This window comes from Oryctolagus cuniculus, chromosome 6 (genome assembly GCF_051225735.1).
Source record: "Oryctolagus cuniculus isolate XC-2025 breed Fujian yellow rabbit chromosome 6, ASM5122573v1, whole genome shotgun sequence".
Taxonomy (NCBI): Eukaryota; Metazoa; Chordata; class Mammalia; order Lagomorpha; family Leporidae; genus Oryctolagus; species Oryctolagus cuniculus.
This window is the reverse complement of record NC_142872.1, coordinates 19,410,969-19,436,826: the sequence shown is the minus strand read 5'-3', so window position 1 is coordinate 19,436,826 and position 25,858 is coordinate 19,410,969. Positions and strand designations below refer to the sequence as shown.

The window sequence follows — 25,858 nt, the reverse complement described above, 5'->3', positions numbered from 1 at the left end:
TGCACCAGGAACATCTATCTGAAGGGACACCTGAGCAGCCCCCGAGAGAGCTGGCCGGCGGTGTGCCGCTCCCCCGCGGAAGTGGGGAAAGTGGCAGGGGTAACCGCCCTTCCACGGAGGTGGAAGGGACGGTAGCCAACCCGGGAAGAACCAGCAGCAAACCCGGGGAGGGCCGAGCAGACGAAAGAACAACGCAGGGTCCTGTGTTGCTCCTCCACGAAGAGGGGGAGCGACATAATGGTGCCGTGACTCGGATATGAAGCCTAGGCAGGGTTTAGTGTCGTTCCTCCATGAAGAGGGGGAGCGACAGAAGGCAAAGTCCACAGTGGCAATTCAGAGTGATCTAGGGTGCAAATATGCAGATAGAGCATAGGAGTGCAATCTAATATGAGTACTCATGTGAAGCCTGTCTGTAGTGCGACTACACCAGCAGATAGACCTACAGGTGTGCAGCTGCTTGCACGTGTTCTCTCACTCTATCTTCCTTGTACCATTTTCCAACACATTTGCCCCTTTCCTAACAACAGTCCAGAGCTGCCCAGAGAGGGGGCTGCAGAGGGCAGAGTATTTGCATGGGCAGGGTTACCCCAGCAGAGGTCCTCATTCTGGCTTTCAGGGAACTCCAAAATCACAGGGCAGCTCTGTGCGTAATCTGAAGCACAAGTGGTCAATCGCCAAGGCTTAGCTAGAGAGAGAAGTCTCAAGCAGCCTCATCTGCAGGGTTGAGTCTCCCAGGGAAAGCACATGACCACCTACCCAGTTTTTTATTCTCAAGCATGAACAAGCCACCACTTATTAGGCATATGAAGATACCAGGAGCACTTAAAGAAACAAAAAACAAAAAACAAACCCTCGAGTACGACAAACAGAACTGCTCTGATAAGTAGATAATTCATGAACAGAAAATGGCTTTTTCAAATTGCAATTGAGCATCCCGGAGATCTTAGAAAAGGCTAGATTCCCCCAAGAGGGAGGTGTCTACTCATCAGGCATAGATACCAACAGTCACAGTGGAATGGTAATCAGTTGGTTCCTGGAAACCAACCTCAAATAAAGGATAGAATGACTCCAGTCAATAAACAGAAAGAATTAAATGCTGAAGAACATTGGAAAAAAATATTAGCTTTCTTCTTTTTAAAACAAAAAAGGTAGCAAAAATATTTGCCAAAACTAACACTAAAACAAATCAAGCTGCTCTGATTTTTACCACCTGGAATAATCCAAAGAAAAATTCTTGCAATGTTCACAAAATAGGATTGAGGCACCATCAAAAGTCAGCAGTACAGCATATGTATGATCATGATATACATGCTATTGATTGCTTTTCTACACTTTATGATCAATCTATAGACAAGGCATACAAGACTCCTCGATGGTACATCAGCCTTCTCACAACATGCGGGCTTTTGCTTTCTAATCCAGCAAAATAACCGCCCTCCAGTCTCGTATGTGTAACGCAACGGCATGAGTAATTATCTCCAGATAATCTCAAGTCCCGCCCTCACTCAAGGTCCACGGACGGCACACTGTACACACCTCAGGGGATGGAAAGCTTGTGGAACACCTTAGGAGTTTATCATGTGGAGCCCGTGTGGTGGCACAGCAGGCTAAGCCTCCCCCTGGGATGCTGGCATCCCATATGGGCACTGATACGAGTCCTGGCTGCTCCACTTCCAACCCAGCTCCCTGGTCACACACCTGAGAAAGCAGTGCAAGATGGCCCTAAGTGCTCGAGCCCCTGCACCCACATGGGAGACCTCGAAGAAGCTCCTGCCTTTGGCCTAGTGCAGTCCTGGCTATTGCAACCATTTGAGGAGTGAACCAGTGGACAATCTGTCTCTCCTCCTCTCTCTGTAACTCTGCCTTTAAAATAAATGAAAAAAGTGGATCTTCATAAAAACACAGTTCATCACATGACATCAACATGGGTGTGGGCTGTAGCTAAGGAACAGGGTTTGGCAGGGGAATAGTGTTACTTTACAAATGAGAAAACCTTCCAACATCACCTTAACCAAGTGATGAAGATGTGTATCACCAGAGCGGTCACGTGCCTACCCTGCCACATGACAGACACATCCTCTCTGTAACCTTCCTCCCCAAATCCCATAATGCCCAGTATAATCAGAAGGAAAATTAGGAGACAATCTCCAAAACACCAGGTGAGGACAAAAACGATCGAAGTCACTAAAAACAATGAGACCAAGAACCTGCTGTAGGCCAAAGGAGATTATGGAAATACGGTGAGCCAATGAACCCTAGCATCCAGAATTACAATCTGGTATAGAGGAGCTGGTACCACGGCACAGCGGCTTACACTGCAGTCTGTAGCACCAGCATCCCATAGGTGCCAGATCAAGTCCTGGCTACCCCACTTCCCATCCAGCTTCCTGCTAATGCACCTGGGAAAGCAGTGGAGGAGAGCCCAAGTCTCTGGGCCCCTGCAACCATGCAAGAGACCCAGAAGAAGCTCCTGGCTTCAGCTTGGCCCAGTCCTGGCTGTTGCAGCCATTTGGGGAGTGAACCAGTAGATGAGAATTTCTCTGTCTCTCCCTCTTTATTTAAGTTTGTCTTTCAAGTAAGTAAATACTTATTTATAAAATAAGTATATAAATATTTACAAATATAAGTATATACTTATACTTATTTATTTATTATATACTTATTTATATACTTATTAAGTATATATTTATTATATACTTATTTTATATACTTATAAGTATATACTTATTTTATATATTAAATATATATTGTATTTATATACACTTATATTTATATATCTATATATTGTATTTAAATATATATTATATGTATTTTTATACATTTATATATGTTTATTATATATGAATGGTATATATTTGTATTTATATATTATATATTTATATAATTTATATAATATATAAAATAAATATTTTTATAAATACTTATAATTTTATAAATATTTATAAAAACAAAAAAGCAAGAATCTGGTATAGAACCAAAATGGACCATAGCAGAAAAACTAGTGAAATATAAACACAAATAATGTCTGCAGTGTAGTTAATATTTTACCAGTGCTGGTTGCTTAGTTTTAACGAATGTACCACAGAAAAACTGCACTATCTTTCTAGTGTTTCTATAAATCTAAAACTTCAGTAACCTTTTTAAAGTTAGTTTTTACTATTTGGCATTACAGAGAGCATGCGTTGTGGTACAGCTGATTAAAATGCTGCCTGGGAAACCCACATCCCGTATTCAAGTGCCTGGGATTCAGTCCAGCCTCTGCTTCTGATCCAACTTCCTGTTAACATGACTGGAAGGTAGGAAACAATGGGCCAACTACTTGGAGTCTTGCCATCTCCATGGGAGACCAGATGAAGTTCCTGGCTCTTTGCTTCAGCCTGGTCCAGCCCTGGCTATTGGGGAGTGAACCCACAGATCGGATGGAAAACCCCCCTCCCTCGCCTCTCCCCCTCCAACTTTCAAATACATTTTTTAAAATGCTAATGTTACTGATAATAGATACTAAGGGCAAGGACAGGTAATCACCTGCATTTACAGCTAACACAGTAGAAAAATGCAGGGAAATAGTTTAAAGCTAACAAAGCAAGAGGACAGACATAAAGAATACTATCTTTAGTTACAAATACAACCAGCAGAATATATTATTTAATTATAATTTTTGAAGGGAGATAAAAGATAATTTGGGGTACAGAGTAACTACATGCAGCAAGACACCAGTAGTTATTTCAGAGGATGAATGGAGAGATACCATTTAAAGCAGTGAACTACCAGAAGTGAACACAAAAACAGTTCGGAGCTGTTTCTGATAGTATGATTGCTTTGGAAATCCATCTGGCCTATGTATAACTATGGATGACCCACAGTTATACTCTTATAAACGTGTAAATACATTCAGCAAACCAACAGATGAGACTGGATGTTGCAACGTAAAATTCATTACAGCCCAAAGCTGAGATGACCACACAAACGTCCAATAGCAGAGCAGGAAAATACCCATCAAGCTCAGACACAGTCCAAACTCAAGCATGGTATCTGAAGTCAGGGCAGAAGTTACAGGTGCAAAGAGACAGAGCTGAAGAGGAAACAGGTGAGATTTCTGAAGCACTGGTTATATTTCACCTCTTTTGCTGGCTACCTTTGTTTGATCACTCAGAATTAACTCAGAGATTCACATGTAATTTGCAGACCTTTCTCTACAGATGTAGTAATACATAAGCATGCTGCTGGTTTTTTTTGTTGTTGTTGTTTGGTTGTTTGTTTGTTTTCTCTAAAGGTCTGGCACTTAGGAATTGGGATCATCAACTGGGGGCAGCATGTTGCTGCTTTACTTCATAGATATATTACACATGGATTTTTAAAACACATCTATAATCTGACGCCAGGGATGATCTGGTATACTGAATTTCAAGTAAAAAAATGAGGTGCCTACCATGTGAACACATCCAGAATGACTCAGTGGATGTGTTAACCAAATGGCAACCCGTGCATTACTGCAGACTTTGCAGAGAGAGAGCTGGGCAAAGACCATAATAATATAGCTAGAAAGAGTCCAAAATTCTACGTACACACAATTAACCTGCAAAGCAAACAGTCGTGTTGGACATGAAGACCTGAGGGAAACCAAAAAGACTCTCAAGCATCAACTTAACAGAATCAATGGTGCAAAGCATCCTTACTTAAAGGATCACTCAGGCTTAAATCTTATCCTGTGATTTTCTTTTACATTTATTTATTTAAATGACAGAATTAGAGAAAGGGAGACAGAGAGAGAGAGAGATCTTCCATCTGCTGGTTCACTCCCCAAATGACTGCAGTGGCCAGAGCTGGGCCAATCCAAAGCCAGGCGCTTCCTCTGGGTCTCTAACATGGGTGTAGGGATTCAAGCACTTGTGCCATCTTCTGCTTTCCCAGGCACATTAACAGGGTGCTGGGTTGGAAGTGGAGCAGGCGGGACTCAAATCTGCGGCCATATTGGATGCCAGCACTGACTTTACTGTCTACTCCATCACCAGTCTGATGTTTTGGTTTTAAAAGTTTCTAAAGTTTCTGTGAGATCTAACATTGAATCAAAGTTGATTCCTCTCCAAGGATCTTTTAAAAGAACAGAAATTCCTTCTTGCCACCAGTGGTTTAAAAGTGGCCTCTACTGGGGCTAGTGTGGTGGTGTACTTGGGCAAGCTGCCCCTTACAATGATGGCATTCCATATCAGAGCATCGGGGAAGTCATGGCTCCTCTGTTACTGATCCAGCTTCCTTACAATTTATCAGGGAAGCACTGGAAGATGGCCTGACAACTTTGGTCCCTCCTACTCATGTGGGAGACCCACACAGAGCCTCAGGCTTCTAACTGACCCAGCACCAGCCATTTCTGCAATTCTGGGTGTGAACAGTAGAGAAGATACCCTCCGTCCCCTCTAACTCTACCTTTCAATTAAGCAAACAAGTCTTTAAAAAGGAGTAAGTGAAAGTAGCCCCAGTTCCCTGGGTAAATGGACTACAGTGAATCCATGTTACATTTACCTAAGTCTGCTCCATCTCATCTAAAAATCTAAGATACTTTTGCAGACATTCTGTTCCATTTACCCTAAACACTGTGTCACACTTACTGTTCCTGTAGCAGGCTCATCAGCTGTGTAGATGGAAAATCCCACCTTCATTCTCCAGGTTTCTTTAGAAGGACATCTTGTTCTAATGAACATAAATGGCATCTATGTCCTGGTTAATCATAAAAGGGTACTTTTAAAAGACTTTGGAACATTGAATTAAAAGAAAAATTTATTTCAGTACAGGAAGTTTGAAATCTACACATACAGAGGGTCTTTAAAATGTTAATAAAAATGCATTGTATGAAAAAACTATACCTGGATTTCAAAATTATTTAGACCAAAATACACCTTTTAATACCACTTTTCCACAAACTTTTAAAATCTTCCTCATATATTCATGATGTTTGGCGTAAACACAGTTTTGTTTAGGCTGCACATGTCCCATATGAAAATCTGCCAGACATTTGCTCACTACTTACTGTTAAGATTATCGATGTGCACAATTTATTTTAGACAGGGACCTGGGAATGGACCCAGGATGGGCGTTGACTTGGCACCTCTGCTTCCTAAGCCTTTATTTCCCCAGAAGTAAAATGAAGGTATTGATTCAATTCCTCCTTTCCTTCATCCAAGTTACATGGAATATATTTAGATTACAAGTAATGAAATATGGCTTTTGTTCTGTCTGGGTATCACAATATAATTCCTTTGAGCCCTACTTTTCATGTTAAACACATTGTTATGAATTGCTAGGAAGTAATTTCTGCTGTGTCTTTTGGTAGCTAGGAGCAGGGGCATGTGCAATGCTGACTCCCTTCCTGGGCTGTCTGGCTACTTCTGGGTTTCTATTTCCTCACTAAGACCTATACTCCCACCATGCATCTTATGGAAGGAAAGAAAAAATTATTTTCTCAAGCTATGAATCCATCTCAATGGATCAATTAACATATTCATAAATTAACAAGCAGATTAAGAGCACACATGTGCTCTCTCTCTCTCACTCACACACACACACACACACAGGAGACAGAAAAGAGGTGGAAAACTCTTTTGTCCTCTGGCTCACTCCCCAAGTGCCCACAATAGGCAGCGCTAGGCCAGACTGAAGCCAGGAATCAAATTCAATGCAGGTCTTCTACTTAAGTACCAAGGGACCCAAGTTCTATTGTTGCAATCTACTGCCTCCCAGAATAGCAAGAAGCTGGAATCAGTAACGGAGCTGGTACTGGAAACCCAGGTACTCACCTAAGAGCTGGGGACATCCCAAGTGACATCTCAACCGCTGGACCAGTGCTTGCTCCTAGTTATACCTGAAAAACTGACCTCCTTCCAACATTCTGTTCTGTGAAATTGGCCTGTATTTTAAAAACTTTCTCTCCTTTTCATTCTTCCAAGTGATCACAGTTTTTAAAATCATGTAAAATTCATCAACTTTTTGTCTATGCAGACACTGATAGTTTAAACATAGACTTTACATGAGAGATGCTGAGGTAGACCTTTTGGCATAGGGGTTAACCTGCTGTTTTAGATGTCCACATCTCATATGGTAGTGCCTTAGAGGGATTGGCTTCCTCCTCTTCTGATCCCGCTTCTTGCTAATGTGCCTGGGAGGCAGCTGATGATGACCAAGTACTTGAGGTCTTGGCCACCCATGTGTGAAACCCAGAAGGAGCTCTTGGCCCAGCCCAGTTGTTGAAGGCATCTGGGAAGCGAGAGCAGACTGAAGATTGACCCCTTTCCTGTGCACCTGTGTACATGCACAGAGACTTTCACTCCTTCAAATAAGTATTTCCTTAAAATGTCAGGTTCTAAGAGTGCCAGAATGGTGAAGTTTTAAGAACTAGGAACATGTGTTTGTCTTTTTTGTTCTCATTTAGTCAAAAGGCTTTAATTAAGTGACCCCTCAAATTCTCAGAACCAGATGGAAGTTCAGGTTTTTTTCAAAAACTCAAAGTCTAAATATTTGCAAACAGTACAACCTTAACTGGACTTCAAACTACAGCCCAAGGTGCACCGCTCACTCGACGAGATGCCACACCCTCAGCAGCGAGGGAAAATGCTTCTCTTCCTACAGGACACATGTCACATGTGTTAAAGGGGCATCAGGAAACTCCGTGCAGGGGGTTGTTTTGGGGGGAATACCATGTGAGTTCACAAATATCACCATCATGTTCCACGTTGCAGAAATGCGAGGGCTGCAGGGACAGCCTCCGACTGGCAGCTGGGCTGAGGAGCAGGGGCCTCGTTTTGCTCCTAGTTATTGATGGCAACTTTCCAGGCGTCTCTGGGCCCCAGGTTCCTCATCGCCAAGGGCTGTAGTTAACAGTAAGTAAATTCTCTATCGACAATAAAACTGGATGACGGAATAATTCCAAGTTGGGAAGAGTAAAGATTTGCTAAGAATTTAAGTTTGGGTGCAATGACTGATTTAATTTAGCCCAGAAATTAATCCCATCTACTCTCCCCCAGCCCACATTGGACAGCCTGTCCTAAATTGATCAACAAATTGCTATTCTGATTTTAGTATATGTGCTGCCGAAGCAAGCACCAAATTGCTATTCTGAGTCTACTACATGCCAGACAGTCTGTTAAGCTCTGAATAAAGACAAATTGTTTTTACTTTATTTCTCATCAATTCTCGTATTAATGTGATAGTAATACACAAAGAAGAGATTCCATGTAGTGTTTCAATTCAGTTCTAAGAATGTCATCACACTTCCTTTCCACCTTCCCTTTCTCTCGCCTTCCTTCTTTCTGAAAACTTCCTCAAAGTGACTTACACCTTCCACTGGTCCACAGAAACTTTCAACATAAAACAAAAGCCCAATTGTTTGAAATATAAAAATCATAGAGTCCATTTAAGTACACCAAAACTGACCAAGCTACAAATTAAATTTCTGGTGTTTCATCAACTTGAACAGCTGTTTTCTTGCTTTTTTACTCAAACACATTTTTTCCAACTTGACACGTCTCCACTGTCCTCCACAGAAAGAGCAAATGTTGCATAATTTTAATAATCTGTAAAAATGAGGACTTCAAATTAATCTCCAATTTTATAACACACATGTAACACCTGTTCATATAAACTTGTATTCATGTTTTTAAGAAACTATAAATGAGAAAATAATAATGCTTTATTTAGACAAATTCTATTATCTATACTCTCACAGTAAGTATTAAATCAGTGTAAATTTCACAGTGTCAAAAATAGGCACAAAAAGGACTAGTGTTAAGGCTCCCCTAATGGAGTGCCAGCTTGAATCCCAGCCACTCTGCATCTGATCCAGCTCCCTGCTAATGTGCCTGGGAAGGCAGAAGAAAATGGCCCGAGTGCTTGGGCCCCTGCCACTCCTGTGGTAGTCTAGTTGGAGTTCCAGTCTCCTGGCTTCAGCCTAGATCAGCGCTAGCAGTTGCAACCATTTGGGAAATGAACACATAGAGCAAAGATCTCTTTCTGTCTCTCCCTCTCTGTCACTATGCTTTACAAGCATATGAAATACACCTTCAAAAAAAAAAAAAAAAATAGGCACGGAGACAGCATTGTGGTATAGCAAATCAATCTGCCACCTGCAAAGCCAGCATCTCTTATGGGCAGAGATTTGTGTCCTGGCTGCTCAACTCCCCAGTCCAGCTCTAACTCACAGCCTGGGAAAAGCAACACAAGATGTCTCGGAGCCTGGGCCCTGCCACCCACGTGGGAGACCTGGAAGAAGCTCCCGGCTCCTGGCTTCAATCTGGCCCAGCTCTGCTCATTGTGATCATCTGGGGAGTCCATCAGTGGATGGAAGATTCTGTGCCTATAAAATAAATAATTAGGCACAGGTGGCTTGATTGCAAATAAAACCCATTAATCCTCCACAAATATTTTCTCAATTCTAGCTAATAACTGCATCCCTCTGAACAAAACAAAACAGTCCATCTATAAAGTAAGTAATTTCCAGAAAAAAAGCAAGCATCTAATTCTACTTGGAAGTTGCTGTCAGCAGCAAAGTAGGACAGGGTCGAGAGCAGACAGCAACTGGAGACAGCACCCGAACACCGTGTTCCAAAGGAAAGTGGAAGTGGACAGTGTGCCAGAAAGAGCAGCATCGGGAAACAGAGGCCATTGTTCAAAATTTACAAGATTGACCAAGTTTAGGTCATGAACACAGCTGACGCATCACCATCTAAGACTTAAAATGTACCTTAAACTGGTATTTCAGGGCTCGTAAGGATCTGCACACCCACAATCATCAGTCCTTGAAGTACAGAAAAACGTTTTAATTTTCATCTTTTTGATAATGAACGCAGAGAATGTGCGTTGCTGACTGGGAGGTCAGCAGCTGTGTGTCGCAGGGGCCGTCCCAATAGGAGACATTTTCAGAGACGAGGGGGCCAGCCTCTCTGTGTGGATTTGTCAAACAGGGCTATTTGGAAATCTGTAAACAGCCTGAAAGGTTTTTCCTGGAGAGCGCAGATCATTCAAGTGTGAAAAATGAGTAAGAAATAGGAAAGCCTCCCAAACACGGAGCTTCTAGAGGGGTCCATCGTTTTTAAGTTCAGTTTAAATCTAGGAGACTCAGCCAGGAGAGCAGCCAAGGGCTCCCGAAGCTCCCCAAGCCGAACCTCAGGAAGCGCTCGGCTCACGTACGGAAGACTCAGAGCTACAACAGGAATGTGGACTGCATCCGAGACCTGGGCTGGAGGAAGTGCTTCTCGGTAGACAGCAACTGCACAGCCTACAGCTTCCAGACCCAAGGTGGTTTTTTCTTCTCCTCAGCATTTTCTCTTTGAAAAGATTTATTTTATCTATTTGCAAGGCAGAGAAAGAGAGACCCAGAAAGACAGGTATGTGCCATCCACTGGTTCATTCCCCAAATGGTTGCTGAAGTCGAGGCTGGACCAGGCAGAAGTCAAGAGCCTGAAACTCCACCCTGCTCTCCCAGAAGTGTGGCAGAGGCCAAAGTGCCTGAGCCATCTTCTGTTTCTGTCCCAAGAGTATTAGCAAAGAGCTGGATCAGAACCACAACAACTAGAACTCCAACCAAAGCAGCACTCGGATACAGGACGCAGGCATCACAGGCAGTGGCTCTACCCACTGCACCACAACACTGCGGCCTATTCTTACCCACATGGAAGACCTGGACTGACTTCCTGGGTCCTGGCTCTGTTTGCTTGGCTATTGTGGGCATCCGTTAGGTGAACCAGCAGTTGGCAGCACTGACATTCTCTCCCTTCCTCTCAATCTCTCTCGCCCTCCCTAAGTAAATAAATTATATATATATATATAACCTGCAGACCAATATCCCTAATATTATGGATACAAAAATTCTTGACAAAATAGCAAACAAAATATATTAGAAACCTAACTACACAAGGATAGTTCAACATGTGCAAATCAAAAAACATAACACAAGTTATTTGCTGAACAAAATTAACAAAAACCCTATCATCATCTCAATACACATGGAAAAACAAATTCATCAAATTCAGTTCCCTTCCTGATAAAACCTGTTAGCAAATTAGACAGAACAAAGTGCTTTAACATATCAAGAGCATCTATGACAGGTTCACAGTAGCACACAGAAGGCACAAAAGCTAAAAGCCTTTCCTCTATGATCAAGAGTAAACCAAGGATTCCCACTTTGACCACTCTCATTCAACACAGCACTGGAAGTCTACCAGAACAATCAGATAAGAGAAAGAAAGGGTGTCGATGTTGTAAAGGAAGAAGTCAAACTTTCACTGTTTGAATAGGACATGATACCATAGACACGCACACACCCCTGAAGACTAAATCAAGAAAAGCAAATCAGGAAAGAAATATTTTGAGTGGGATTGCTAAGAATCAATTTAACTGGGAAGTTAAGGGTCTCTCTAGAGAAAATTTTAAAAACACTGATCAAAGAAATTAAAGAGATCATGCATACACAAAAAATGATACTCCATTTTGATAGGGTGGAAGCACATTTTATTAAAATATCCATATTATCTAAGTGACCCATTGTCTTATACGGTTTGGCCCAAAGTCATCTGATTAGATTTAGAGTACCTAAAGCTAAGAAAAAACTTTAGTTTTTTTACTCAAAGTTTTTTTGAATTCTTAAATGGATTAGAATTTCCTTGCAGAGTCACGCCCTAAGTTAGAGCCATTCTTCATTACGTCTTTGCATCCTCAGAATCTGTGAAACACATGGGAAACACACACACACACACACACACACCAATGTGAACAAATAACCTGCAGAAAACCATATCTAGAGACAGAACACATCCACAGGAAAAAAAATTAGGTCAGTGCAGTGCAGTTTGTCCGATTTCTGACTAGCTACAACACAGGGAGAGGAATGCCGAAGCTCGCGTGAACCACTGCATACCGACAGCACACTCTGGTCAGCCAAACTCTCAGCAGAAGCATGCGATCCTGTCACAGCTGCTCACTTACTTGCCTGTTCCTCTCCCATACAACACAAACTCCATAGTCAGACTTCACTATACTCACAGTGCAGGGTAGTAAATAAATATAAATGTTCATCAGATTGAAGCATTCATAAAAACAAAACAAACAAAAAGGCACAGATGAGTCAAAGATCCTTTCAGGACCTGATATCAAACAGCATATATTCCTTTAAGCTAAAAACAACAGGCATACTAGTTCAAAACCCAATCACTTCCTGCTTAATAAATGCACATTTTTGAGTAAATGACAAGCAATGGCTCCTCACTCTTCTCTCCTGCACCAGCTGTTCTCTGTGTGATGCGGCCAGGTCTCACAAGCTAAGTTACCAAGTCAACAGTTCCGCCTCAAAGGTGCAAGGGGATTCGCAAGGCTTTCACGGGGCAAGGCAAGCAAGACACTGAAGCCAACTGAACAGGCTGCTGGCTTAGGATGGCGACTCTAGGTCTCAGAACCTCATCCATAAAGGAAACTGACGGAGGTAACTCTTGGGGAGGTTTCTCACCATTTCCAGCAAAGGCAACCTTAGGTATTCACAATCCCTCAATGTATCTCACTAACTAAGGCTTACAAGATACAAATAACTGTTGTCTTTCTGTGAACAAAAAAAATCAGCAGAAAACCTGGGTGATGGTGGGGAATTCCTAAGAATCTATTATTAAAACAGATTCCAGGATGTTGGAAATACCACAGGGAGACAAGACCCAACATTTTCATTTTTCCTCTCAAGGCTTCTGCAATCCCTTGACCATTTTTATAAAGAAATCTGAGCTACCACCAGCAGGTAAGTTCCGCAAGGGCCAGGACTGCGTTTTTCTACAAATGAAGAGTTAGGTGGAAGGTAATAAAACATCAATGCTGACCTGCTCTGGATCAGGCAGTGTGGACAGTCTTATTACTACCATGTGCCCAGAGGGGGCGCCCTGGATCTCCAGTCACAGGTACTCCATGAACAGGGTACGAGTGGGCCTGTGTACAGGTGTTCTTGCACTGTGCGATGGATCTTTCCGGTAGCCATATATAGGATCTTGCTGCCTCCACTGTGACAGACTCTGCATTTTGATTCCTAAATATCCTACGGATGTTGGCTTTTCTATTTCTGCTATGATGAAAAGATAGGAAACCACAGTAGCACGCAACACAGATCAAGAAGCCTGATTAACCTAACAGGTTTGACTTGCTGGCTACTCCATGCAAAGAACCTGAGTAATAATATAAGGCACATCTCATAGCAGGTTCATCCACATTAACTCTCTATGCAGCTTACCCCGAAAGCGTGGATAAGTTAAACTGCTTAATTGCATGGGGGTTAAAAAAAAAAAAGTCTCAATTTTCACAATACTTAGGATCAATGGGCTTATTGGGGTAACCCTTCTGGTTCTTGACTGTACACAATGTCATTCATATGATAAGGTATTTTTCCTTTTCATATAACTGAAAAGCATTTAACAATTATAAAACAAAAACAAAACCACTGGAATTTGGGTACACAATGAAGAAAGGGGGAGTCAATTTCTTTGGTGTCTACCACTTGAAATCATTATCTGTGTCGGGAAAAGACCCGCTCTATCCCATTAGACTTTAGGTATTGATAACTGGCACTGTGCCAACAAACACTGCCTGAATTCTTTTCACAAAGAATAACACAGAGCTGTTAGTTATCCTTTTACAGGTGAAGAAACTGGAGTTTACATTTACAGGATTAACTTGACACCATTTGCTTTATTGCAGTGGTCTCCCGGTTCCCTCCCCGAGACACCTGTTTGAGCCACTCCCGCAGAACGATATGGGGCTGTGTGTGGGAACCTCGGCAGCACTGATGCTTCACCACAACCACCTCTTCAGCTCTGAGGATGTAGCACATGGCGACGCATGCACCATCTTCGCTTTTGAACAGATGCCATGATAGTGTACTTTTCCAGCAGTCTACACTACACCAAGTGAAGGGCTGCCTGCCTAAACACTAACCTGAAGTCCATCTTCCAGAGTAACAGCTCACGAGTGCATCACTAACAACCCAGGCAGATATTACTCAGCAGTATTGAACATCCAGTAACCTCGGATGACTCCATAGGAGAAGACTGGGGGAAGACCACCTCACCGAACAACAGGATGAGGAAGATTTAACAAAGGGAAGAACAATATGTTAAAATTTAACTGTCCAGCTCAGCACAGCTCCATTCAATCAGCCTCTCCAATAGGACTAGAGGTGTCCATTTTTTCAAGCTCTCTAGGGATTCTGTTATGTACCGCTGATGGATATTCACTCTGCTACTCAAGTTTCAAGTGGGGTTCCAACTGTCTCTGGCTGCTACCTGATGCTTCTCCAACGTTCCCAAGCACAGCAATCACCTGGGACTCTTGCTGCACACCAGAGCTGTTCAGGGAGCGATGAGATGGGGCTGGAGAGTCACCCCAGGTGTTTAAAGACAGACCTACACCCCCCATGGAAATGGGATGCTAGGGTACACTTGTTGCATTGTGTTGGGCTATGGCATTTTAAAACCTTCAGGTGATCATTACCAGAGAGCAAAACTTGAAGACACTGGCTTTGAGAGAATTTCCATCACTGGAATAGCGAAGACCACTTAGTAAACTATGAAGGAGAAGCAGTAAGGACAGCAGCACTCGCGGCTGAGGGCTCCATCTACGGAGTCTGCATCCCTTTATGACAGCAGCCAGACGGCGCCGAGCAGGGCCTGCCCCTTTAGAAGGTGTGCCCGTCACTACCTGCCTCCTTCCGCTTATCTGTATTGCCTGCCTTGCTCTACGGGCAACTGAGTGTGCACAGGGGGTTATGCAATGCCGATGGCACAAGGCCTCTGGGTCACCTGGTGTGGTTGGCAACTCCCTGGTATCGGTGTATTTCATCAACACTGACTGCACTCATTTGCCCCAAGTTCCACGACACTGCCCTGCCAGGACTTTCAAACGAGCTGCCCTTTCCACCACTGGTATTCAGGAAGATTCCAGGCCACACAGTGAGTAACGTCCATGAACCAAGTTCCTGTATTACAACTGCCAGCCCAGGACTCCGGGTATTTAACGTCTGTGTTTGAGGTGAACAGGATTTGACAAGATTATGAGAACTGAATTAGATAATAAACATGGCAATCATGTCCAGGTGCCTGGCAATGTTAAGTTGCTATTACCTATTTTGTACCTGTGCCCCTTCGTGGAGCATGCCCAGTGCACAGAGAACAGCTCTTTTTTAGGATAACTAGACTGTGAACTCCTCCTACAGACTATAAACTTGGAGTAAAATTTCCTTTCCTGTTAATAAATATGTCAGAAATTATGCTGTACACAAACATAAAATGAAAACAGAAGGGCTCCATCCCTGCACCGGCTTCCCTGTGGCCCCCGTTTCGTCTCTCTAACCAGGCTGTGCCCTCTTCTCTGGCCTCTTCCAGCAGAGGGGCGTTCATTATAGAGGGAATCGAGAAGACAACAAATGAACCCAAATACACTTACTCCGCAGAACTGGTAGCTAAGTTGAATCCTTTAAACTCTGTGCCCCTGAAATCTATCAGTGACAGGACATCTTGTGCTGCTCGGTACTGTTAACATAAATAAGTCCTTGTGCACCTGCAGTTACATCTTGCCACACTGCCATCAGCCAAAATAGGACGCAAGGAGAGCCGGCTTGTTGTTTTTTTCTAGAACTGTGGTTTGCAATGTTGGAACTTCGCATGGATTGAAATCATTCAATGCTTCACCTTCCCAAACATCCCTTTTATCTTTCTTAGGCCTTTCAATGCAGTGTTTTCAGCATGAAAGAGAAGATCAATCTATTCTGAGACTTGTTAAACAGCCAAACTGATCAATATTGCACTGTTTGGCATATGTATATTTCATTAAAAGTTATTCCAATATGAAAATAAAAGCTATACTGTGCTTTTAAAAAATGGGCATTCATTTGTTCATAACAAGTTATTTGAAATTCTTCTGACAGTCCACCTCTAAGCTAGCTGAGACATTCTAACAATCTATCTTTAAAATGCTAAAAAACCATCATGCCTTATCCAATCATGGTTTTTTTTCATGAGTATCAAAATAAAAGGTGGTAAAATTTGATATATTTACAATTATATTCGCATTTCTAAAATATCCTTCATTGAATAACTAATTTATAATAGTTTTATTATAATAATTTATTTCCCAAGAAACCTGTAACACTCCAGAGAGATCCGTGATACTGGGTTTGCATTGTTTGTTATGCACAGATGATCAGGTCTGGGTTTTTAGCCCTAGGCAAGCTCTCAGTCTTATTTGAAATGATGTTTTCCAAAGAATATAACCATGTTTTTAGACAAAAAGATGGATTTGTTTGTTATCCCATGCACTTCCCGTATTACAATGCTTAGAGATCTTTCTAAATCGCCTGTGGCAGGCTGCTAGAGGGAGAGCCACACAAGCTTTGGAAAGTGCTCCTTTGCCCAGAAGCGCTGCACCTGTCGGAAGACTGCCTCCCTTGGGTTCCCTCTACTTGAACTTTTCTTGCCAAGTGTGCCAGAACTTCAAGGTTCTGAACCTCTCTTACTCAAGCCATTTCTCCATGTTGTTTAAATACTTCGGAACTTTACCGCAAGGTTAACAGTTCCTTTTTGACAAACTGCAAGGTTGCTGACTGCTTGCTACAATAGCTCAGTGGGAAGTGAGCATAGTATCCATTGGGTACACACTGCCCAAATTCCCTGTGGACTTGGGTTCAGCTGGAGTCAGAGCAAACAGGCTGATGCTCATGCAGCTTGCAATGTTCTAACAAAAGCCTTCGTTTCTGATCCAGGAATTTCACGTCGGGCCCTGTGGGGAGCAACCGGACTAGACTGAGTTACTGGAATTAAGACTTATTCTATGCATCTGCTCTCCCACAATATGGCGCTGGGAGAGAAGTAAACAGCTTCCGCACAGCTGCCTCCAGTTCAACCAATTAACTGTAGGACTTGCTCCTGATTGGAGAGCAGCGTACTTGGCGTGTGGGCAGCCGAGTTAGGATTGGCGGAAGAGGACTATAAAGGAGGAGAGAGACGGCACGCACCAGGAACATCTAAGGGGAACATCTAGCTGAAGGAACACCCGTGCAGCCCCCGAGAAAGCCGGCCGGCGGTGTGCCGCTCCCCTGCGGAAGTGGGGAATGTGGCCAGGGGGAACTGCCCTTCCACGGAGGTGGAAGGGATAGTAGCCAACCCGGGAAGAACCAGCAGCAAACCCGGGGAGGGCCGAGCAGACGAAAGAACAGCGCAGGGTCCTGTGTTGCTCCTCCACGAAGAGGGGGAGCGACAGGGCCCTATTACTTAATTCTAACAAATGAAGGCTCATTTTGGTCACCATCATTCATGTCACAGAAGAATTTGCATTTCACTGACCTTCAGCACAGATTGAATACAGAGGTTGGGCAAGTATACAATGTTCTATTTAAACCACGCTGTCTACCTGCAGAAATAAGTCGCTGAATCTCATAATGGCATCGTAGACTATAGGATACTTCAAGGTGGTTAAGTTTGGCCAAGTCCTTCAAAGGATCAAACACTTATTCACTGTCATACAAACACCACACCATGACCCAAGGGATGCTAAGATTCAGATAATGATCAAATGTTTTTAGTTCTGTTCTTCATTCATGTTTCATGAATTCTTTTCAGGGTCTTAATTTCCTGGAAGAATAGCATTTCCAGTGTCTTGCAGGTGGGGCTGCCTAACAGGCTATTTTAAAGATCACAACATGCATTCTCCAGAGGCTCAATTCAAAGCTGTGTACGCAACATACATTAACAATGAGTGCCTGTGTATTAACTATAGGTTCTGAGACACATCACCTCTCATTTCTTCCTTCTACTGTCTCAAGTGGGAGGATTGATTTAGCAAGGAAGCAGCTGCAAGAACAATGAACAAATCTGAAGCCAAGTGACTTCTACTGCTGAGTAGAAAAATACACTGTGTAACTAACCATTATATCATGAAATGGGCCTCCGATATGACAGGTGTGCTGTAGTGAAAAATACAAAAACATGAGGACATGAATTTTTCCCTCTCCACACAACTTTCTGGAAACAAATTAGGAGCTAACTAGGATGTCCAAGAGACACTTCAGTTCTTGTTTCCTTCCTGTTTTTTTTTTCACTGTTACACAGTGACACCAAGGACAACATCAATACGATGTTATTACACTCATGAGCCAATCTGCTTGGCTTTTCTTATGTCAGTGATTCCATGAATAGCAAGGTGGATAGTCTTACAATAACCACTCATCATTGGCTAAGAAAACTAAGAAAGCATAGTTTTAATTTAATAAATTTGGCACATAACTCAGTAGCACTAGGGGAAAAAATGCAGGTTGGTATTTTGTTGATGCAGAGTCAGAGATAGCATCTTTCTATAACTGGACACAAGCCATTTAGCACAAAACTCTTTCCTTTCTTCCTTCTCTGTGACTTAATGGGTATTTAGGGAAAACCTGTAATTACATGCTCTTCATCACTCAAAAAAAAAAAAAAAACCACACACACACACACACACACAACTTGGACACTTTTTAAAATCCAAGAAGCAAAAGAGCCAGCCAAAGCCCACCCATAATTCTCCATTCACACAAGCGAAAGTACTAAGGGGCACCTTCATGAAAAACACCAAGTTCTAGCAGCTCAGAATATAGTAGGCACAGTAAACAAAATTGGCACCCACACAAAGGTGACTTGGCAGACAAAATTTTTAAGATAAAATACATATGCAAAATGTTTAACATTACCAAATGGTATAGGGGATTAAGAAGAGGGAAGGAGACAGGGACTGCACTCATAGAGAGTGGTGCAGAGGTTTCATTTTCAATAGGTGGAAAGGAAAAGTCCCACTGCAGTATTTACGTGAAAGCCAGAAAAGGTTGAAAATGCAGCTATTTGGAAGAATCCACAGTCCATCAGAGCACAGCAAACACCAAGGTCCTGAGCCAGGCTGTGCCTAAGGGGTCCAGCGAACAGTTCAGAGGCCGGGAAATGTGAACAAAAGGGGAATATATGAGAGATAAGGCCAGTATGGACAATGACAGAGGGTGGCAAATTCATATCAAAACCCAGGGACTGTCCGTCCTCTTAATCCTGGGCTGGCCTGCAAATGCTGTGACCAACACTACAGGGAGCAAATGCCACCAGGCCAGCTCCAGCCCTCACTTCTGGTCTTCTGCGTTGGTCTCCTGCAGCTCCCCAGCAGCAAAGACCGCTCCTGACACCCCCAAGACCACATGAAGAGAGGACCCAAGCTAAGCCCGGACTCCTAGCTATGCTTATTTAGCAAAACACCAGGCATGGAAGTAAAATCAACTTCAACCCTCCAGACCCGCCCAGCCCAGGCAGCAGCTGAACATCATCAAGTTGCCCAAGAAGATACCACATGGAACAGATTCAGAAAGCTCCACCCAATCACTGACTCACATCCCTGGTTCCCAAGAATCACATGCTAATTTTTGTTTTAAGCCACTCAATTGCAGAATAACCTGTTCCACATCAATAGATAGCCCAGTCAGTTCAACAATCAACAGATGGCTGAGATTCTATTATATCAGAAAGCAACACATGCTGTAATTTAGTTGACTGTTTTGAAGACAAACGTATGCTATGGTCCGAGTGTTTGAGTCCACCCTTCTCAGATTTGTGTGTGATGGATTTAGGTTAAGGCCCTGCAGAGGTGATTAGAGATCATGAAGCCAGATCTAGGAGAGGGATTTGCACCTGTACAAGAGACCTCAGAGAGCAGCCTTGCCCCCCTCCACCGTGAGGACACAGCAAGCAGCAACTGTGAAACAATTCTAGACCTCACCACGCCTCCAAATCTTCCTGCACCCTCACCTTGGACTGCCCTTTCTCCGGGATTACAGAAATGAACTGCTGCTGCTTATGCACCACCCAGTTCATGGAACCGTTTTTTTTTTGTTGTTTTTTTTTTTTTTTTTTTTTTTTGACAGGCAGAGTGGACAGTGAGAGAGAGAGACAGAGAGAAAGGTCTTCCTTTGCCGTTGGTTCACCCTCCAATGGCCGCCGCGGCTGGCGCGCTGCGGCCGGCGCACCGCGCTGATCCGATGGCAGGAGGCAGGAGCCAGGTGCTTTTCCTGGTCTCCCATGGGGTGCAGGGCCCAAGCACCTGGGCCATCCTCCACTGCACTCCTGGGCCACAGCAGAGAGCTGGCCTGGAAGAGGGGCAACCGGGACAGAATCCGGCGCCCCGACCGGGACTAGAACCCGGTGTGCCGGCGCCGCTAGGCGGAGGATTAGCCTAGTGAGCCGCGGCGCCGGCCATGGAACCGTTTTTACAGCAGCTCAAATGGACTAACACAGCAGTGACTGCTCTACTGACTACTTCCTTTGATGCTCAGTTTTGTGTCAACGTGGCTAGGTTCCAACTCCCCAGTCACTGCTGAATCGAGGTCGTCTTGTAAAGGTATTTTGTGGATGTGATTCAAGTTCACAACAAATTAATTTTCAGTAACGCTAACAGTTTAAAGATTGAGAACTCAGGTATCTTAAAAAAAAAAAAAAAAAAGTCTACCTAAGGGCTACAGGGCCAACACCTACCAAGGAGTTCCAGCCTGTGGAACTCACCTGCCCTATGGATTCGGCCCCACAGCCAGCCTCCCAAATCAGCTAGTCCAATTCCTTGCAGTAAATTATGAACATGTCCTACTGGTTCTGGTTCTCTCAGAATTTCTCACGGAAAACCGGAGTAAAGTGAGGAAACCCTCATAATATAGGGAGCTTAAGAAAAGCTATGTCCATCAATTCTCATTGCATTTTCTTGGAAAAGAAGACAGAGCCCACAGCCCTCCTTCCCTTCACACCATCCCATCTTCTTCAGCCCCATGCAGGTTCAGGAAACAATCCTAAATCTCCAAGCTCTTACATTTGGCTATGAGGGAAAAAGGCTAGGGACTCTACAGTTCTATGGGTAAAGCAGAGAGAGACTGGGGGAGTTGGGAAGACTTCCAACTTTGGAAGCCCACAGAAAGTGGACACTCAAGGAAAAGTCAGGGCAAGAGCTGGCCAGCACTGCAGGGCTAGAGAGGGGACGCTCCATCACACAGTCCGATTAGGCACCCCTGAGCCGCCACTCAGCCTCTGTGCTGTGTCGTTTCTCTGGTCTGTGGATGCAGGCCTTGAAGGGCCAAGCAGAGTCCAGGCCTGGAAGCCAGCGAGGAGCCCAGCCTGGGGCCTGAAGCGGCAATCAGACCTCAGTGACAGTGTGGGGTAAGCAGAGTAACGGCCACCAAGAAGTCCACGTATGGAGCAAGAGCAGCAGATGCTGCCACGCAATGGAGAAAAGTCAATGGAATTGGAAACGTAACTATTAACTAGGGCAGAAGAAGCTAGGCAGAAGCAGCGAGAGAGAAGGGATTGCACCTCACAGAGCTAAACCCCTCACTCCGCCATGAGACCAGCCAAAGCCTTCCTTAAGTCCTACAGGATTCAGTTACGCAATCAGTAAAGGGAGAGAAGCCGCCGTGAAGGAGGCAGAGTAAAAGGAGGCTTTTTGATAACAGTTCCGCAGTTCCTGGTTTTTCTGAAACATACATGCCTGTTGTGTCATCCAAGTTAAAAAACAAACAAGCTCGGTTTTCTAGCAAGGACTACCTACTTTGAAGAACAATGCTTTTATCTAATTCAGAAAAGGTTCCCTTTATTACAAGCACTGTGGACTAACACCCACCTGGAGCCACGTGTGTTGAGTCAGACAACTCTGCCAGAGGAACCAGGACTGTGAACTTTTAAGAAACCCTACAAACAATGTTACCACAAATTAAACAGGCTTCAAACACTGTGGGGAGCAACTGAGACTAGACCAAATTATTCGAACTAAGACTAATTCTATGCATCTGATCTCCCACAATATGGCACTGGGGAGGAGTAAACAACTTCCACGCAGCTGCCTCGCCAGTTTGACTGATAGGCTGCAGGAGCTGATCCTGCTCCTGATTGGAGGAGAGCAGCGTGCTCGGCGTGTGGGCAGCAGAGCATGGATTGGTGGAAGAGGACTATAAAGGAGGAGAGAGACAACATGCACCAGGGACATCTGAGGAACCCCTGAGAGAGCCGGCCGGCGGTGTGCCACTCCTCCCCAGAAGCGGGGAAAGCGGCGGGGGTGCCGCCCCACCGTGGAGGCAGTGGGGGGGGGGGGTGGCAGCTAACCCGGGATGGCGTCATTCCTCCGCGAGTGAGAGAACGGCAGCCAACCCGGGAAGGGCCGGGCAAAGAGAACAGCGCAGGGTCCAGTGTCGTTCCTCTGCGAATGGGGGAGCGACATAATGGTGCCGTGACTTGGATATGAAACCTAGGAGGGAAAAAGTGGGAAAATACTGGAGAGAGACTAGGGAAGAGCCTAGGGAAAAGCCGGACAGAAAAAGTGCCGGAAGAAGCTAGCGAAAGCCTAGGCATAGACTCGGATACGGACTGTGGGGAGAAGCTAGGAGAAATGAGAGAGAAATATTGCTGGAAGAAAGCTAGGAAAAGTACCGGGGAGAGAAAAATATAAGCTAGGGAAAGTGAAGCCGCGGGGGTAGGCTGAAGCGGAGACGTAAGGTAGGTTGGGATTCCTCAAGTTAGCCCGGGGGCAAAAGGCGAAAAACTAAACCAGAAGTGGAGACGTAAGCTAGGTTGGCATTCGTCAGATTAGCCCGGGAACAAAGACTGAAGCTAAACTATAGCGGAAACGTGAGCTAGGCCGTGATTTGCGGAAGCCGCTGAGCGCAGAGAGCACGCGGGGCACGAGCGGAGAGAGTGTGCAGGGCGCGAGCAGATAAGAGAAGTGCGGGGCGAGCACAGAGGCCGCGGAGACCGCGGAGCGCGCGTGGAGCCGGGAAGCCGTGCAGATAGGAGGGAGATAGAAGTATAGAAGTAAAATGAGAGGAATAAGAATGCTGGGAGATAGAAGTAAAATAAGAGAAATAAGAATGCCCGGAGATAGAAGTAAAATGAGAGGAATAAGAATGCTGGCAGATAGAAGTAAAATAAAAGAAATAGGAATGCCCGGAGATAGAGAGAAATAGAGAAAAATAAACAACTTCCACACAGCTGCCTCACCAGTTCAACTGATAAGCTGCAGGAGCTGATCCTGCTCCTGATTGGAGGAGAGCAGCGTGCTCGGCGTGTGGGCAGCAGAGCATGGATTGGTGGAAGAGGACTATAAAGGAGGAGAGAGACACTATGCGTCAGGAACACCTGAGGAACACCTGAGAGAGCCGGCCAGCGGTGTGCCGCTCCTTCGCGGAAGTGGGGAAAGCAGCGGGGGTACCGCCCCTCCGCAGAGGCCGGGGGTGGGGGGTGGGTGGGGGTGTGTGTGTGTGTCGGCAGCTAACCCGGGATGGCGCCATTCCTCCGCGAGTGAGGGAATGGCAGCCAACCCGGGAAGGGCCGGGCAAGGAGAACAGCGCAGGGTCCGGTGTCGTTCCTCCACGAATGGGGGAGCGACAGAACACCAACGTGTTACCTCACAGATGTGTTATGGAAGTGCAGCCGCCAGGCCAGCTGGGTGGATTCCTTGCTCAGGGTCCTTCAGGTTTTGTTCCTCTCTGTAGGCTCCGCGGGCGCTGTTTGCTGAGTGACACTGTGGGGTCATGGGAGCCAGGGTCCTGTGTCTTTAAGGTCTGCCCCTGGGGGCTGCCTTCTTAGGGGCCTCCATCCTCCTCCAGAGCAGTGGGGTGCCTCTCCTTTCCCTGGGAGGGCCCTGTCCCAAATAAGTGCTCTCCCGACTCGGTCGGGGCCTGCGATGCAACCTCCCTGTTTGCAGGCCAACTGTTCCGGTCTTTTAACATCGTCAGCAAAGCCTTACTGGTGCACGGAAGGACCTCGATTAGGGTTTTATTGCAGACCTGGGCAAAAACACGCACCCACCTGAGAAGAGGGAATCTCGGGGCTATTCAGAATCACTCCCCACAGCAGGCCCATCTCTTGAAAGAAAAGTAAGAGCTGATCTACATCCCACAGGTCAAAAATTTTTAAGCATGTAAGTGCAAGCCTGAACTTCTTTCTTGCTTTATTCTAATTGACAAGTAAACATTATCTGTATTTAGGATGTGCAGTATGCTGTTTTGCTGTATGTGCACAATATGAAATAATTACCACAGTGAGGCTAATGACCATAACCATCATCTCCTACTTGTTTGTGTGTGTGTTTGTGGGTGCGGTGAGAACATTGAAGATCCACACGTCCAGATTTCAAATATCCTGTCTTCTAAACTTTCTTGACAAGACGCTCTGCTCTTCAAGAACAGTTAGTAAAAGTTGGGAACAACTTACATGATGAAGAAAAGCATCATGGACTTCAGAATCAGCAGCAATTGGACTGTGGAGACCATGATCTTGAGTATCTTCCAGCTCTCATCACATTTTCCCAAACATCAACTTTTTAAAAGGGAAACAGTGCACCTAAACGGATAAATGGGATACCCGAAAGATACAACAGGGTGTGTGGTTTGCTGGTTAGAATTTCTAGAGATGTTTTAGCATTAAATGAAGCTGCTGGGTCCTGTTGCTAGGCTGCATGCAGTTCAATATATTACACTCTTCTTTTGCTTATGTTCTTTATTTACACCAATTAAAAGAATTTCATTATCTTTCAAGGTTATAGATGCTTCCAATTTCAAGGCCTAATGTATTAAAATCAATTCAGTGTTCCTGTAATAATAAGGCTTTGTCAACTTGCTTGGCATGATCCACAATTAAGAAGAGAGAAAGCAGAATGCACAATGACATTATGCTGAATTTTAATGTTGCACTGACATTCCTGGACCTTTAATCTCACTTAATTCAGTTCCTATTTACCGAGAGGTTATGCCGTGTCTCATCTTGTGCCACACTGCAAGTTTCCTAAGGGCACCTTTGTATTCCAAGCACAGAGTTCGATGTTCAGTACTTGGGAGGTTCTCAACTCTTTTCCAGGATGGTCTAGCACATTTCCTGCTGTCTAGTTGCAAGGATGGAAATGTGACAAATGGCAGAGTGAAATAAAGGACTAACTCAGTCGGCAGTATCTGTGTTACACAGAAAGACCTCCAGAGATCTAAACCCTGGACCCAGACTATGCTGTTGCGTGGAAAAGGAATTAAGGTAAGAGATGGAATAAGGTTACAGACCAGTGCACCTTAAATCACAGAAGCCTGCAAGACAGGAAGAGGAAGGCAGCAGAGGCAGATGTAACACAAAGACCAGATCTAGAATCACCCACGCAAGAGCAAGGAAGCTGCCAGAAAACACAAACCTGTGCTCACCTTGATATCAGCTCAGTGCAACAGATTTCAGGTGGGCAGCCTGCAGAACTGCAAGGAACAGGTTTGTGGTTATCGGTCAGAGCAGCCACAGGAAATTAACCCAAGGTCACAGAATTGGCTTCAGCTGGGAAAAGGCTTCACCGTGGCGGCATTTGCCGAGATGGGAATGGCCCATGTGCAGTGGAGGAAGCCGACTGAGCTCAATTCCCTTCTCCAGTGTGGTCCCCTCAGTGCAGCACTGGCGGAACTGCTTTTTCTTGGAAATGCATCAAGTCGGGCCTGCACTGAGTGACCCAGCCAGAACCAGTGCTTGACCGATGTCCCGGAACTGTCTGCCTCTGTGTGACAGCTGCAGAAGCAGGCTACCTTAGTAACACCCATTTCAAAATGTGGAGAAATCCTTCATTCCTTTTTGACACTCAAATATCTCTAAAAGGTTACTCACACACACAGGAGGCTAGGTTGTAGGTGGTTCCCACAGACAAAAGAAAAAAAGGAAAATATTTCTACTGCTCTTAAATCACGAAAAAAGGTGCTTTAGTAAATCCATTCGCATTCATCCGCGATGAATCTTCCCTCTTTGAAAACTGTCATGAGCCGAAGGATTATAAATGTCAAAATCTTATT

At 44.5% G+C, this 25,858-nt stretch overlaps 1 long non-coding RNA gene across 1 annotated transcript in view; it reads right to left on the bottom strand.

The window, feature by feature from the left end:
* Positions 1-23,823, bottom strand: part of LOC149126043 (uncharacterized) — a 53,492-nt gene extending 29,669 nt beyond the window's left edge. Inside the window, exon 1 of the long non-coding RNA XR_016234890.1 lies at positions 23,452-23,823. This is a non-coding gene — a long non-coding RNA (uncharacterized LOC149126043). The remainder of the gene's footprint in view (positions 1-23,451) is intronic.
* Between the last annotated feature and the right edge of the window lie 2,035 nt (positions 23,824-25,858).